The 17,541-nt window shown below is 41.8% G+C and overlaps 1 pseudogene; it reads right to left on the minus strand.

Moving 5' to 3' along the window:
* Positions 1–8,868: 8,868 nt before the first annotated feature.
* Positions 8,869–9,575, minus strand: LOC147823233 (rho-related GTP-binding protein RhoQ-like; annotated as a pseudogene).
* Between the last annotated feature and the right edge of the window lie 7,966 nt (positions 9,576–17,541).

Here is a 17,541-nt window from a genome sequence, read left to right on the forward strand (position 1 = left end):
TGTTGTCAGAAAATTTTTTTGTGTGAAGAGCTATTTTGTTGCCAAACCTCGTATATCCTTATAACTTGATATATTGTTTGATGAAGCCCCTTTAATGGTTCCAGTTCCTTGGGTCCCCCAGGCTGAGATGAAGGTCTGGGTGTTGGGATGGGGGAGCATCCTGGGGCCCTTCAGCCTTGTGAGCTCTGGACCACCTTGAAAGAGAGGTTTGGTCCTAGGGACCTTCATCACCAGGGATACTCTGATTTCCAGTGTTCCCTTTGACACATAGGACAGAGCTTGTGTGGCTTCCCATTATTCTGGAAAGATAATCCTCTTGACATTCTCTACAAAAAATTTCCTGGCTATCCACAATTGTAACAAGATAGCTGAACATTTTGGGAGCCCTGGGGTGCTGGGATGGTTCCCTGAAGGGCCACTACCAGGCAGGCTTCTGGCTTTTTCTAGGCTCTTTTACCCTTTCCCTAGCTTCCTTCTGATCTCTATTATAGAAGGGCTTCCTGATCACTTTAAGAAGGTTTGTGAGAGGTACTATCTGGTCTTATTGTCTGCTTTCTTTTTTTTTTACCTTTTTTCAATCAAGTTGAAGAATAGTGTTATAATGTACACTTCTTTCAGGTAACCATCTCTCATCATCTTCCAGACGGTAAGTCGCCTAAGAGTAGGTGTAAAAGGAAGTCACATGGTGCCCCTTTAGGTTCTGGAGTTCAAAGGACTCCCAATTTTTGAGGATGCATTTAAAAGGGTGATGGCAGCTGGGACAGAGCTTCTCATTCTTCTGAAAAACACCAAAGGGAGAGGTGTCCCTTGTTTTCCTTATTGAAGTACTCCCTGGCTCAATTGTCCCTTGGCCACATGTGAGGTCATGCTTGCTAGAGACTGCAAACTAGGATCAAGAGGGCATGGGGCCACCAGATTAGTCACTCTGACCACCATTCCCTTTGACCACTCTTGTGTCCCTGAAGTCCTTTAGTTGTAGCACCAATTTGGACTCCCTTTGCTCAAAAGAAATTGAAACACATCTGGAAATGGAATTGCAGATCAACTGTGTTAGAACCTTTGTTATGTGCCAAAGGACAACCAAAGTTACAACGAGGCAGAGCCCCAGCAGCCACGGAGTTGGGCAAATGAGGCATTTAAGGATTTCTTTGTCATTAAACCTGAACTCAAACCGGAGATTGCAACTAGACCTAGATGGTCATCTGTCCATCAGGTTGCCACCAGCATTGCTCCCTTCCATTAACCCCATGTAAAAAGGCAGGAAATTCTACTTGGCTGTGGTGCCCCTCATCCTTGCATTCTCAGAACAATAGAAAATAAACCATTGCTGACAGTCAGAGTAGAGAGAAGAGTTGGAACTGATGATTTGAGAGTCAATGTTGTAGCCTTTCAGCCACCTTTGAGCCAGCAAGTCTAGAAGGAACACCCTAGGCTCAACCAAACCCACAAGAAAATAACTCAACATACATATTTCTTTTCAGAAACTTCATTCTCTACAGACCTTTCTCAATATACTTGGACTTCCTGGTTTTGCTGCTGTCTTTCCTTTTTGCATCCTCATACGGCAAAATCTTCCCCTTATCGTATAAAATCTTCTCATACCAAAAATGTATCTTTGTACTTGAAACTTTCTTCACACTTCCTTCTGTATCCTACTTATTAATTTCTTTCTGTAAGAAGCCTAATAGCCATTTAAAATGCCCTTATTATACTTTGTTTTTTCCTTTGGTCTCAGAGTGAGTTTGTCGATGTTTACATCGCAGTTAGGACTGGCTGACCAACAGACCTCCAAGTGGCTTTGAGCAGCATCCTTATCTTACCCTAAGCAGTAAGCAGCAGAAGAGAGAGTTAACTGTGTATTTGTGGTTTGAGAACTATCACAATGCACAAGAAATATTTTAAGTATATGAATTAAACAAAAAGTACCAACTCAAATTGGAATCCAAAAGTGAATTGATCAGTCAACCAAGATTTGTCCCAATGGGCCCTTGTGAACTCCTCATAGGTTGCTGAGCAGATGTATTCCCTTCCCTGACAGCCCTAGAGAGAAGTTGATCTCAGTGCAGGCTGCATACATTTTAAGAGCCATCTAGATAAGAAAGGAGAAATGTAACATTTGTCTGAAAGCACCAGTTTATCCAACATTCAGGAAGTTAAGAGAGCAATTTGGCAGATGGGAGTGATGGAAAGAGATGCATTTGAGTGACAAGAAGAATGTGACTCAGAGGGGAGATTTAAAAGCACAGGCAAGGGCTGGGAATGTAGCTCAGTGGAGAGGCACCTGCCTGGCCAGCTCAAGACCCTGAGTTTGATTCCAGGAAGCAAAACATAAATAATAAAATATTAAAATTACAGGCAAGCCCCTCAGAACTCAAAAGCAACCAGGGAAAGCATTTAAGGGGCAAGAAAAGATGATGTGATAAAGTCATTTTACCTTTTATTGCAGAAACCAAACATAAACCTAGAGGACGCGTGGGAGTTGTCTTGAGCACGGAAGAGCCTACAACACTGTTCCATGCCTGAATTATCTTTTCATGAGAGTATTTCAAAACTGTGAATGTACTAATAGATTTTACCTATCTGACTTGTGTCCACAGAAGTTCAACCAGACAATTAAGATGAGAAAGGATATAGGGCCTTTCTTATCTCCTGTCTCAGTTTGCCAACAAAAGGAGTCATGCCAGAGAAAAGTGATTTGTTCTCTCTATTGCCTGCCAGGAGTTCAAGGAATGCTATGTCTAAGGACCATCAGCCACAGAAAGACAAGTGTAGCAAGGACAGAGATGACTCCCTCAGCACTAGAAGGATCAAATCAGAAAGGAAAACTGTGGTGAAACTGGGCCAACCTTGCCTCCACTCATGTTAGAGGGAGATCAGCTCAGCACACATCAGTGAAACCTGTCCTTCAAACTTTAAGATAGGTGACCGTGCTAATCAATATTAATTGCTTGTTGGTTTGCCAATATTGTTTTGGGCAGAGAGCGGCAAAGTAAAAGCAAAGAGTGTAGGAAAGTGTAGAGTTTTTTTCATCTTGTCTTGGAATCTTGGAAGAGCTCCCAAATATGTTACTGAAATGCCAGGGCTGTGTCCTACAGTGAGAGAGAGTAAAACTGTGAGACAGAGGAGGTAGGGTGCAAGGAAATCTATTTCAAAAATATAAAGGCAAAAAAGTAAAGCTCCCGCTATCTGGGATGGTGTTCTCAGCAGGACACGCAACAGGGCTCTTTGTCTAAGGAGATTTAAGAGATTTTGAAGGGAGCTCGAGCCATTGTGTCAGCAATACAATCTCTAACTTACAGGAGATCACATATGTTTTTTTACTATCTAATCTCTGCAGTGTGTATGTAGTTTCCATGCAGGGCCCATGTACACTTGACCCGTGGCCTACCTTGTCATGCTCCAGGGAGCCCGCAGAAAGCCAAAAGACACCTGGCAGATGTTTTTTGTAAGATCCCTGGAGAATCATGACTCAGGAAACTCTATTTTGGGCTGGATGACTCCATTTTGGGGGTCACAGTCCTCACTGCCTAAGAGAATCCTGACACTTGTCTCACTAAAACCTAGTACATAGGGCCGGGGATTTAGCTTAGTGGTTCCACTGCCGGCCTTGCAAGCTGAGGACCTGGGTTCGAACTCTGGCACCCCCCCCCCCCAAAAAAAAACCCTAGTACATAAACAAACAAATGTTGTCTCTGTGCTCAGTCATGGGAAGTCGAGGTGTGAGCTGTCAGGTTGAGCTGCCCCCTTTCTCTCTCCAGGGTGATCTCAGACAGAAAATACCTGTATTAAATGAGACATCTACATCAATAAGAGTCCTCATTCCTAATCGGAGTGGAGGTGACAACAGGGAGGTGAAAGTGGGGACAGTTTTAAAAGAATGAATAGACACACATAGGGTCGTGTGAATAATATGAGAGCTTGAAGACGTGAGCAGGAGGGCATAACAAATGTCTTTCACTTCTTCCTGGAACACCTAAGGAAGTGAGGCTCATGGTCATAGTAGGCAACCTTGGACTGGAATATAAGGGATTCCAGTTAGTGATAAGAATCAAGGAGAAAATCCTGAGAGTTGAGGGAACCACCCATCCCAAATCTGTGAGGACAACACTGAATTCCTTCCCAATTGTCCACCTTGAGAGGCTGGAGGTTGCTGTGATGTGGCTAGATAAGAAAATTTTACTCTGTCCTAAAATAAATCTCAGTGTATTATGTTTATTAATATGAATGAGTAGGCATTAATATGGGAAAATCACCGAGAGGGGACTTAGCTGAGCACCGAATCGGAAGGTGGATCCTGAAAGTTGCATCCCCAGTCAGCCTTGGGAATCCACAGCCTGAGGTACGCAGATGTATCACCACTTCAGTTTCACCTCTACGAATCAGGGAGATGACGCACTTTGTATCAATCTCTAAGAATCAGAAAAGCTGATGATAGAGCTCTGGCCCTGACTGAATGAGAACTACAGAGAAAACTGAGCAATCTACGGGTGCAGGGAAATTGTACGGGACAGCACCAGGGGCTTGGAAGTGCTGTGCCATACTCTATGCTATGAATTCCTATGGGGTTCCACCGCCCATGCTGAAATCATCGAGATGGAAGTCCTGGAGTATTTGGCTGAGGTCAGTTGTACTATGGCCACCGACTTCCCATCCCATTAACATGAGGTTTTGACACATGCAGAAGAAAAAGCCCAGGCCACAGTTGCAACTAGCCATGTCCCTGATGCTCAGGCTAGCCCCTCTTCCCAGGGTTCCTTTCACACAGTTCACCTCCAGTGAGATGTGATGCAGATCCTTCACTTTGTGGTCGAAATGGTCTGTGAATCTTTGTTCTTATGCATGAACAACTTGTTGCCAACTTATTTTCTTGTATCTCTCAACTGGGCTTCTTTATCAGAATGTGCATTTAGGTTCAGAATATAATTTGATAAATACTATGCTATTACACATTCATCATTATTTATCTGTTTTTACTAAGTCATTGATTAGTTTTACTTACAAATTGGAATTCCTGAAAACACGTTGGTGCTCTACACCAAGATGACATGGAAATGAGGTATCCTGGAAATGGAAAGATACACAGCCAATAGTAGGGATTAGCTCATCGAAGCAAAAGAGTAAATGTCGCTCAGTTTTCATTATTCCATTCAGGTTCTTTCTATACATTTAAAGAGTACCTACCTAAATTTGCTTAAATTACTCAAAAATGTGCAAGAAATTATATCATAAATATTCACACGTCTCTGCATGACTTGTATTTTACCAAATATTAGTTGAGCATCTGATTTTGTGACAATTTTATATTTTTATTAGGACTTTGTAGCCCAAGGGGACTCAGCTCCTGCCTATGCAATGGTAGGTTCTGGGATAAGCTATCTTTACGGACCAAGATGAGATTCACTCACATTCATGAGGAAGTAATAAACAGGGAAAACCAGGGATACAGAAAAAATTTTTCTTAGATTTCATTGGTGAGCAGCACTTTTTTGCAGCATCCCCCCTGATTTTTGTTTTCCTTGTTTGTCATTATCCCAAAGTCTGCATAATCTATGACATCATCTTGAAGAAGAGTAAATTATCAGAGCTAGGTGAATGATGATTTCTCATGTCAAAATCATCATAGTTAAAAATTGCCACTGCAGTAAGTCTCCTTACAAGGCAGGTAGGGCCACAAATGCTTTGTTTATGCTCCATATCTTCCTAAAGTCCTACCAGCCAGGGTTATCATATTCACTTCTCATTAGACAGAGCAAGTTTCATTCAGTTTGTTAATGTGCCCAAAATAGCAGGGTGAGAAAGTAATAAGGTTATGGCTGGAACCTTTGTTTGCACCCCACACATCTCGACTCCTCCTATGCTGAGACGTACTTTGTCTCTCATTTAATGTTCTTCTCACTGTCCCTCAAATATCTCATTTTATGGAAAGCATGAGCTTGCACCCGAACTACTACATGGGAATAAATAATTTGAGCAAACAAGAAAAAGAATGATTGAAATATTTAAATATTGAAGGTTTATTTATATTTGCAATGTTACACAGCCCTCCAAAAGCAAGAGTATTCAAATTCACCCTGTTGGGCTATACATTCAGTAGCTCAGTGTAGAACACTTGCCTAGTTTGCATGAGGCCCTGAGTTTAACCACGGGAAACGCAAGAAAGAATCAAATTCTTCCTTGTAGAATGGAAATCAATGTAGAAGTGGAAATCAGTGAAAGGAACCAACGTAGAAAGGAAATGAAATCAATTCTTCTCTGTAATAGAAGTTATTCAGAAATCTTAGTCTGGATGATAAAGGCAAGGACTATATGACATTGTTTGTCTCTGACCACCTACATATCCAGGCTCCCTTCCCAGTATGCACAGCTTCCTCATCTCGAAAGACATCTGAGGAAGGCGCTAATTCTCTACAACGTTTGCAGAGGGGGAAATAAGGAAATACGTTACATGCACAGGCAACTTTTGAACGTATCTATCCCTGTGGGAAGCAAAATAAAAATGTGGACCTCAATATCTTTATAGGATGAGTAAGGAGACCAACAGCAGAGAATATGGGAACTGTCACAGGAAGACTAGTGAAGTCCACTTTCAGATGCCCAAGTTCCAAGAGGCAGAAACCGATCTCAGTATCCCCTCATACTCGTCAGACTTGTGCAAAATCTTTGGGACCTCAGGGCACCATCTTCAGATCAGGAAAGTAAAGAGTCCCCACCACGGTTAGGGATAAAAGTTATAAAACAAGGTGGCGGGGCGGCTGGGCACGGTGACCTGATCCACCATAATCACTCTCTGCTAGAACATGGGATAGAGTATACTGGACAATGTGGGTGCTTCGAGGGCAGGAGAAGGAGGATTTCCAGGTCATGCCAGAGATTGCTGAGTGGAACAGCCCTCCACAAGAGCGGGGACAACACAGATTCCTTCTACTACCATTGGCCAAGTCAGAGCTCAAGCGGTTGTTCCCACATGGGGAAATTGTTACCTCTGCTTAAGGGATTCGGGAACTTAGAATTACAACATATGCCTTACATACAGGAGGCGGGTGGAGGACACTGAAGAACATAGGCAGCACACCTCATGTCCGTGATAGATACCCAGAATGCTCCCCATTGACAGGTCTCAGAGAGTGCAGGTAGAAATGATAGCATACGTTGGCCATCATTTTGGACACCAAAGTGCCAGGGAAGGAAGATGATGACGTTAGGGCAGGTGCCAGAGAGCAAAGACAGGAGGAATGTAGGGGCTACAACAGGGTTATGTTTGGGATGCTTTGCTCTCACAATGTGTCAAACCACCCATCAAAAAGCTCCAATCTGCATGCCATAAATTTTACTCTTGCGAGATTTATCAGTTCACCCACTCACGGACACTTTGATGGATTGGATATGTTGGTTCTTGTAAATGATGCTGCCACAAACATGCCAGAGTATGTCTCTCCATGAGGGAGATGTTTCATTTCCTTTTGGTGTTTTTGCATAAAAGGCATCGATAGGCTACATGGTACTGTTGTTTAAAATTTTTGTTGAACTGCCAGACTGTACTCAAGGATGACTATAGAAATTTATGTTTCCACCAACTGTGCAAAAGGATTCTCTTTTCTTCACATCCTCATTGAATGTCTTGTCTTTTTGTTTTTTTTAAGTGGACCCTTTCACCTCGGGACAAATATGTACTGCCCCAGGATTAATTAAATCCATATTATTTATTTCTTGCTTAATGGAATATGATGAAACGTAATACAACTGGAGAGAATAGATATTTGAAAGCCAGTAATATTCTGTTTAACTTACATTCTGAGTGTGTATATAAATTATGGTTCTATAACTTCTGCTATACTTGCAATATCTGTATCTTAACGGTGACAACAGTTTTATTACAGAAGCAGCTGCTCTGTTTTAAATTCCATATAACATGCTTAGATTCTAGGTCTTGGCTCTTTAACGTAAGTCAAAGTTCTCTTGTGTTTTGGTCAGCATACACACTTCTCATTTCATTTGATGTACACAGCCAATGTGGGAAGTAAAAAAATTACCAGCTAGTTCAGAGAGCTAAGTTGAGAAAATGATTGTGCCAAAGCCCGACCCCAAATTTTAATTTGTAATTTAGCATGTATCTCATGCAATTTGGGGAGCATCAGACTTAATCTGCAATTGTCAGAAGCCTTGTTACAGTTTAAAGCACATTAACTAAAATGTGTACAATGTCAGTGTTGATGATAAATGCAGTTATGACCTCAGTACACTTTTGGCATTCTTCAAGAAAGCATATTAAGTTTAATATAGAAATATTTAGTTTACATTTAGCTTGTGCTCAGGTAATAATAAACATTTGTTCACTGTTGATCTCATACATTCTTTCTCATACACTTGGAGCAACCTTTGGCTACGTGGCTGGCCTTGCTATTTCACCACTCTGGATATACGGGAATAGAAAGCAACTTCCGTACACGAAAAATGAACTGGAGCAAAGGGAGAAGATATTTCTTTGTGCAGGTTCCATGAGGCCTGCGTGGAAATGTATATGGTCAAAGCCATGCAGTTCCATGTACAGCACTGCGTTTTGTTTTGTTTTTAATGTAGTTTCAACATGATGTGATTGTAGCTTTTTAAACTATGAAAACCCCGAGAGATTGTACCTTCTAGTTGAAATGAAGTATTTATAATAGATTGTGGCTTTGGATTCTACTTACTGATCCTCATACCTTTAAGGATCATTCTTAGTGAACTTTATAGCATTCTGAGGACAGGTTTTTGTTTTTGTTTTCTTTGAAGTATGAAACTGCTTCGTTAGCAGAGGTGTGGGTATCGCTGTTGCGTTTCACATTCTTTCTGAGAGTAACTGATAGTTTTCTTGGCCACTGAAGAGGTTTTTCATGTAATCAAACAACAGTTTATGTATTTTGACCCTATTGTTTTTTTTAACTTTTTAAAATGGTTCTTTGGAGTTAAAATGGCTATTACAGCCTCATCAAAATCAGGCTTCAGTCCCTTCTGGGTTAAAGCTGAACATTGCGCAGAGCGCTATGCTGCTATCTCTTTTGCTTGTTTCCGTCCTTGTTCCACACATACAGGTTTTTCTTTCATATCCTTCAGTCTTGCTAAAGTTTTGGGGTCATCTCAGAGATCAATCTGGGTTCCTAGTCATAAAAAGGGTACATTTGGTGCACATTCCTTAAGTTTTGGTACCCACTCTTGTTTCCCATTTTGAAAAGAGGCTGGATTGATCACCCACCGAGGAGCATATGCGGAAGACCTGAGTCACTGAATAAGATAAAGGCCTCAGACGATCATAGTCTTCCTTCTCCAAGACATCCAACTCCTTTTCTTCCTCCAAAGCCTGAGTGCCAAGCCAGATTCTCAGGGATACTGAGGCAGGCACTGTCCGACCATGTCCTAGAGTCCCAGGAGGTACTGCTTGCCCATTACAGTGATACTGACTGTGTAGTGCTGAAAGACGGTGGGCATGGATTTCTGGGGAAGGCGTCCTTGGTGTAGCTCACGAGCAGGCACGTCTGGCCCACCGCCCCATCGCCCACCACTCCGCACTTGAGCATCAGCACTCCGGGCCCCTGAGCCATGCTGAGGCCAGCCAGCCTCCTGGCATGGAACCAGCACGCCCCTTTTCCCCTGCAGGGCTCAGCCCCTGTGCGCCTTGGGGGGCGAAGTCACAGCACATACACACACACCCCCAGGCCCCATACAGCGGCGCCTGCTGCAGGAGGGGAGGGCAGGGGCGGTGGGCCCAGGGCACAGCCGCCTGAGCCTCCTGGGTCATTGCCGCCTCTGTTACTGCCGCCAAGGCCTGAGCACCGGCTCCAATCCCCAAGTCCACGTGGGCTGTCAGCCAGCCCCAAGCCGGAAGGCTCCCCTGGATCATTAAGACCAGCCGGCCCTGGGGGAGATGGCAACTTCCGGGAGGGCGGCCACGGGGAGGGCTGTTGTTTCCATATGAGGATCACACCTCTTTACAAAATATTTCCTTTGAAAACATTCTCTCCCTCTCTATGGAGTATCTTCTCATTCTCTTGAAAACAGCTTCATCCAATAAAAGTTTTAAAATGCTAAAGTCTCACTGGGAAACCTTTCTTTCATGGATGCCTATAACATTTTCCATGAGGGGTACGGGAGATGACATCACTAGTCGGAAGATTCAGTAGTCAGTCAGGAGGAGGGGGACAACGCCAGCCAGCATGGAGGCCAGGTGAGGACATGCGTAAGGACCCAGGGCTGGAGGAGCCGCTGACAAAGGACTCCACTGAGCTATGGGAATGAATGCTCACTGGCACAGCTGCTCCACTGAGGCAGCACACTACTTCCCTGGCCTGAGTCCTTAGGGCGTTTTAGAGCGTTAACCTCAGAGCACCAATGGGAGGGGGCCCAGGCCCTGCCAAGTGTTGAGGTGACAACCCTGAAGGGACACATCAAGGAGTTCCTCCACTGCAGAGCGGAGGAGACCTCACAGCAATAAAAACTGTGAGAAGTAGTCTCTTCCTCTGCTTTGCAAAAAAGAATTGAACTGTGTGCTGTTCCACTGGCAAAACAGCATCTATCCCTCTTTCTTTTTACACCGGGAAAGTAAACTACATTTTTCTTCAAAAAAAAAGGTTTGAGGCTGAAGACAGGCAGGTCTGCAGATGTGGCCCCAAGGTCACCAGTCACGCTGAAAACACCGAATCGGCCCTCTGCAGACAGCCACCTGGTTTCACACTACAAAGAGGCAGAGGACACCAGACCCCCAGATCACTGTACTGGAGCTAATCAAGTTCTCAACATTTAAAGAGCTCCTGCCCTAGATGTAGGGACTTCTGAGCCGCCGTCCTACTGCTCTTGGTACAGAAGAAGGGCCTTCCGGGCCTCCAAACACCCCACCGCTTCCGGCCCAGAGGAAGGGGCTTTCGGGCCACCATCCCTACCGCCACTCCCAGCCCTTGGCCCACCTATCACAGCTCAGAGGAGGTGAGCCACGCGGACACCAACAGCACCCACCCTGTCCCCCCCCAGTCAAAATGAGAATACACGTAAATAAGTCTCAAAACCAGACTTCCAGATCACCTATAGCAACCCCAAAGGGAAATGAGAAGGAACACTCTGATACTCAACCACCTGGACCCACTGAACTGGCAACAAAAGGGGATCTGGAAAAAATGAAATCAGAAATAATTTCTCAGATAACAGGAGAAATTGTGCTCCTAGTGCAAGACATGATTAATAAATCTAGACAGGCGCTAAGGAACATGATGGAATCCCAACATAGGAAACAAATGGAATCCATAAAACAGATGCAAATAGATTTCCAGGAGATGAAAATCTCCACTGAAAGTCTACACAACAGAATGAGCCAATGTGAGGACAGAATTTCAGATATAGAAGGTAAGATTGCAATTAATGACCAGGAAAAGAAAAACTGTTTCAAAATTATAAGGAAACACGTGAAATCAATGCAGCAGCTGCTAGACGATGCAAAGAAGAAAAACATAAGACTGATCGGAGTCAATGAAGGAACAGGGGAGAGTGCAGATGACATAAAAAAAACTCTTTGCAGAAGTAATGGCAGAAAACTTCCCAGGCAGGGGAAAAGAGCTTGACATACAGATAAGTGAGGCATATAGGACTCCAAATAGCCTTCATCAAAAAAAAAAAATCTACACATAGGCATATAATTGTTAAGATTCCACGAACTCAACAGAAGAAGAAAGTTCTACAAGCAGCTAGAGAAAAGAAACACATCACATACAAAGGAAAGCCCATCAGAATCACAGCAGCCTTCTGCACACAAACCATGAAGGCAAGAAGAGCTTGGAGTGACATATTCCAAGCCCTAAAAGAAAACAGCCTCCAACCCAGATTGATGGACCCTGCAAAACTATCTTTCAAAATGGATGGAGAAATAAGATACTTTCACGACAAAGAGAACCTTAGGAACTTGGTGAATACCAAACCAGCACTCCAAAAAGTTTTACACAATATCCTAGGAACAGACATTGAGGATCACAACCCCAGGAAGCAAAGCAGAATGAATCCATCTAGCACAACAAGAAATTAAATGTGAAGAGGGAGAACCCAACAAAATGAAAAAGTCATGGCAATGATAAGTCAATACATTTCAGTTATAACCATCAATGTTAATGGTCTCAATTCACCAATCAAAAGAAACAGACTGGCAGAACGGGTCAAGAAGCAAAATCAAACAATATGCTGCATACAAGAAACACACTTAATTCAATATGAAACTCATAGACTGAAAGTTAAAGGGTAAAAAACAATACTCCATGAGACAGGAACCCCCCAAAAAGCAGGAGTAACTATCCTCTTTGCAGATCAAGTAGATTTCCAACCAACACTGATTAAGAGAGACGAAGAAGGACACTACATCCTTGTAAGGGGAGCAATCCAAGACGAAGAGATGACAATCATAAATATGTACGCACCAATCACTAGTGTGCCCAACTATATGAAACAAATACTAACGGACATGAAAAGTCATATAGGCACTAATACAATTGTAGTGGGGGACCTCAACACCCCACTGTCACAAATAGATAGATCAACTAGACAAAAAATAAGTAATGAAATACTAGAACTCAATCGAACTCTTGAACAAATGAACTTAGCAGAAATTTACAGAGTCTTGCACCCCACAAAATCAGAATACACATTCTTCTCACCTGCACATGGGTCATTCTCCAAAATAGACCACATGCTCACATATAGAACATGTCTAAGTAAGTGCAAAGGAATTGAAGTCATCCCCTGTATATTATCAGACCGCAGTGCGATGAAATTGGAGATCCAAAGCAAAAGAAACTCAAAAAAATTCATAAACATGTGGAAATTGAACAACACACTTCTGAATAACCAATGGGTCACAGAGGAAATTAAAGAAGAAATCAGACAGTTCCTTCAATTAAATGACAATGACAATACAACATATCGGAATCTATGGGACACAATGAAAGCAGTCTTACAAGGGAAATTCATAGCAGTGAATACTCATATTAGGAAAACAGAACGAGCCCAAATAAACAACCTGATGCTGAACCTCAAGCTTCTAGAAAAAGAAGAGCAGGACAACCCCAAAGCTCATGCAAGGGAGGAAATTAGAAAGATCAGAGGAGAAATCGATGCAATGGAGACTAAGAGAACAATACAAAAAAATCCATGAAGCCAAGAGTTGGTTCCTTGAAAGAATCAACAAAATTGACAAACCCTTAGCCAACCTTAAGAGAAAAATGAAAGAAAAGGCCCAAATCCATGCAATTCGGAATGAAAAGGGTGAAATTACAACAGACCCAGCAGAAATCCAGAGGATCATCAATACCTACTTCCAGAACCTATACGTCAAAAAGATGGACAACACAGAAGAAATGGAGAGATTCCTAGATACGTACGAATTAGCAAAGTTGAATGAAGAAGACCTAAAAATTCAAAACAACCCAATGTCAACCAATTAAATTGAAAACGTAATTCAAATTTAACAACTAAGAAAAGACCGGGCCCTGATGGCTTCACCGCTGAATTCTACAAGACAGTTAGAGAGGAACTACAGCCACTACTGTTTAAACTCTTCAATGAAATTGAAAGGGAAGCAATACTCCCAAATTCATTCCCGGAAGCAAGCATCACCTTGATCCCCAAAGCAGAGAAAGATCTAACAGAAAAGGAGAACTATAGGCCAATCTCACTAATGAACATAGATGCAAAAATCCTTAACAAGATACTGGCAAATAGAATGCAGAAGATCATCAAGAAGATCATACACCCTGATCAAGTGGGATTCATCCCAGGGATGCAGGGATGGTTCAACAAACGCAGATCAATCAATGTAGTACACTATATCAATAGAGCCAAGGACAAAAACCATATGATTATCTCTATAGACGCAGAAAAAGCATTTGACAAAATCCAACATGCATTTATGATGAAAACCCTACCAAAAGTTGGAATAGATGGTCTCTACCTCAAACCGATAAAAGCCATCTATGAAAAACCAACAGCCAACATCATACTAAAGGGTCAAAAACTGAAATCCTTCACACTAAAATCAGGAACAAGACAAGGATGTCCACTATCACCACTCTTGTTCAATATAGTTCTGGAAACATTAGCCATGGCAATTAGACAAGAGAAAGAAATAAAAGGAATAAAGATAGGAAATGAAGAAGTCAAATTGTCATTATTTGCAGATGACATGATACTGTATATAGAAAGAAGACCCCAAGAACTCCTCCAAAAGTCTTCTAGACTTAATAACCAAATTCAGTCAAGTAGCTGGTTACAAGGTCAACACACAAAAATCAATAGCTTTCCTCTACACCAATGACAGACTCACTGAGAGAGAAATAGGGCAAACAGTTCCTTCACAATAGCATCCAAAAAGCCGAAATACCTAGGAATCAACCTAATGAAAAAAATCCAAAAACTCTTCTCTGAAATCTATAGCACTCTGAAAAGAGAGATTGAAGATGATATCAGAAAATGGACAGACATCCCCTGCTCCTGGGTAGGGAGGATTAATATAGTGAAAATGACCATACTTCCAAAACTGCTATATAGACTCAAGGCAATTCCAATTGAGATCCCAGCAGCATACTTCACGGACCTTGAGAAAACAATCCAAAAATTCATTTGGAACACGAAGAGACCTAGAATAGCAAAAGCAATTCTAGGTAACAGAGACATGGCAGGGGGTATCACAATCCCCAACCTGCAACTCTACTACAAAGCTACTGTGATAAAAACAGCATGGTACTGGCAAAGAAACAGACCTGAGGACCAGTGGAACAGATTAGAAGATGCAGAAACTACTCCAGACACACTCAGACATCTTATCTTCGATAAAGGAGCCAAACACCCTCACTGGAGGAAAGATAGCCTCTTTAATAAATGGTGCTGGAAAAATTGGCTTTCAACTTGCCAAGGATTGAAACTAGACCTATATCTCTCACCATGCACTAAACTAAAATCGAAATGGTTTAAAGATCTAAATATTAAAATAGAAATGCTGAACCAGTTGGAATAGAGGTTAGGTAGAACTCTTGAAGACATTGGTGTAGGAAAAGGTTTTATGAACAAAACCTCAGTTGCCCGGGAACTAGCACAAACAATCAACAAGTGGGATCTCTTCTTATTAAAAGGCTTCTGCAGAGCAAGAGAAACCACCAGCAGTGTGAAGAGACAACCCACAATGTGGGAAAACATCTTCACCTGCTTTTCCTCAGACCAAGTTCTACTGTCTCGAATCTATAAAGAACTTCAAAAGATCAGACCTCCCAAATTTAAAAACCCACTCTGAAAATGGGCATCTGAAATGAACAGACATTTCTCAGACAAAGAAGTAGAAATAGCAAATAAATACATGAAAAAATGTTCCACATCACTGGTCATCCGAGAGATGCAAACGAAAACAACGCTGAGATTCCACCTCACTCCAGAAAGAATGGCCGCTATCATGAAATCTACCAATAACAAATGCCGGCGGTGCTGTGAGGAAAGAGGAACCCTGCTCCACCGCTGGTGGGTATGTAGACTGGTGCAAGCACTGTGGAAATCAGTATGGAGATACCTCAAAGAACTAGGACTGGAAGTCCCATTTGACCTGCTATTTCCCTTCTGGGGATCTTCCCCAAAGAATTAAAAGAATCATACCACAGTGATATATGTGCACCCATGTTCATAGCAGCACAGTTTGTGATAGCTACAACTTGGAAACCGCCCAAATGCCCATCAACTGGAGACTGCATAAAGAAAATGTGGGTTTTTTTTTATAAAATGGAGTACTACTCAGCCATAAAAAATGAGAAATTAGAGACATTTATAGCTAAGTGGATGCACATTGAGGCGATACTCTTAAGTGAAATAAATAGGACACACATGTGTAAATACCGAATAGTTTCTCTGGTGTGAGAAACTGAAAGTGTAAATAAGGACTAAAATGTATAATAGGTAATGTGAAATAGGAAGAAAAGGGGCAAAGTGGAAGGAAGTGGGAGGGCTGGGGGAAAGGAAAGAAGGGTATGGAATTAGTATGAGAAAATGGAAAAATAGGAACAAAATCTTTGTAAATAGGGAGGAATGGAGGGGTCGAAGGGAGGGCTGGGCAAGGGTGAAAAATAAGAACCCAGAGAGATTATGTAAAGGTGCAAATTTCCAACAATGAATGTCATTATATTGTATACCTAAAATGTACCAAGGTTTAGAATGAATAATCAATAATGCCAAATAGGAAGAAAAGGTCCAAAGGGGTAGGGGTAGTGGGAGGGGCAGGGGAAAGGAAAGAAGGGAAAGGAAAAATGATGAGAAATGGAAAAAATGGAAATAGGGTCTTTGTAAATAGGGAAGGGTGGAGGGGCTGAAGGGAGGGCTAGGAATGGGGAAAAAATAAGAGCCAAGATGCATCATGTAAGGGTACAAGGTCCCCATGAGAAATGTAATTGTTTTGTATACCTAAAGTGTACCAATAAGAGAATTTAAGAAAAAAAAAAAGGTTTGAATTTTCATTAGTGTATTTGTGCATACATAAATACTACATTCATCCTGAGGAGTCGGGACTAGTACATCATATGTTTTAATTTTTTCCACTTGCGTTTACTCTGCACTTTTTCTCCTTCTTAGAACTTTTCTTAAAGCACAAGTACTCAGAAAAATATGAAGCAAAAACTGTGCTGGTAAAGAAGAAAAATCTCATTGTACAATATCAACTAGAAGGAAATTCAAATGGACTGGAAACAAATAGTCATTTAACAAAAATTTATATTATTAGAAAAATCAACTCACAGAACACTGATTTATCCAGAGCATGGTGGTGACACATTTTAATGTATGAACACATTTCCTTGCTTTATAATTAACCTTTCTCTTCTCTTTCATAAATATATAACGATAGCAGTTGTAAAAAAATATTTGAAAATATGATTTGAGTGACACTGCCATATAGCAAAAAGAAAACTGGGTGGAAATATCTACCTGTATCTTTCTATCTATATAAATGACAATAAAAGAAAGGGAAAATAAATTCATCCTTACAAACACTACTGCATTCTTTCATTCATATTTTTCTCAGTATGAATTATGGTTATTCTATTTCTAAAGAGATGCTTGGTTTTAACTCTTGGTTATAAATTATATGAATGTCTTTAAGCTCTCATTGACCATCACTCCGAAGTAAATTTGGAACGAGGTGGTAGATTTACCAATTTAGCACCTACCCCTTGGTTCTGTTGTGCTTTCTCAACATCAAATCACACCTGTGACAGAGGGCGCTTTTCTGCAGAGCTTGAGGGCAGAAAATGGTCAGCTTTGTGCAAGGACTAGGAATCTGTCCAGATCCTTAAATGAAGACAGAGAGGGTAAGGTGAGCATTCCCTTGAATTATGCAGGACACAACCACTGCAAAGGCGGGAGTCACCCAGAGCCTTAGAGAAAGAGACCTCACTTCAGTAGAGGGAAGGCTAACACCTGTGAGAGATGTGAATGTGAGGATCAGAAATGAGAATGATGGAAGACCAAGCCGGAACACCACGTCCTATAGTGTCCAGCTGCAGCCGC

Source organism: Heterocephalus glaber, unplaced genomic scaffold (genome assembly GCF_053883595.1).
Source record: "Heterocephalus glaber isolate CG9 unplaced genomic scaffold, H.glaber_assembly_v1.0 deba00001594, whole genome shotgun sequence".
Classification (NCBI taxonomy): domain Eukaryota; kingdom Metazoa; phylum Chordata; class Mammalia; order Rodentia; family Bathyergidae; genus Heterocephalus; species Heterocephalus glaber.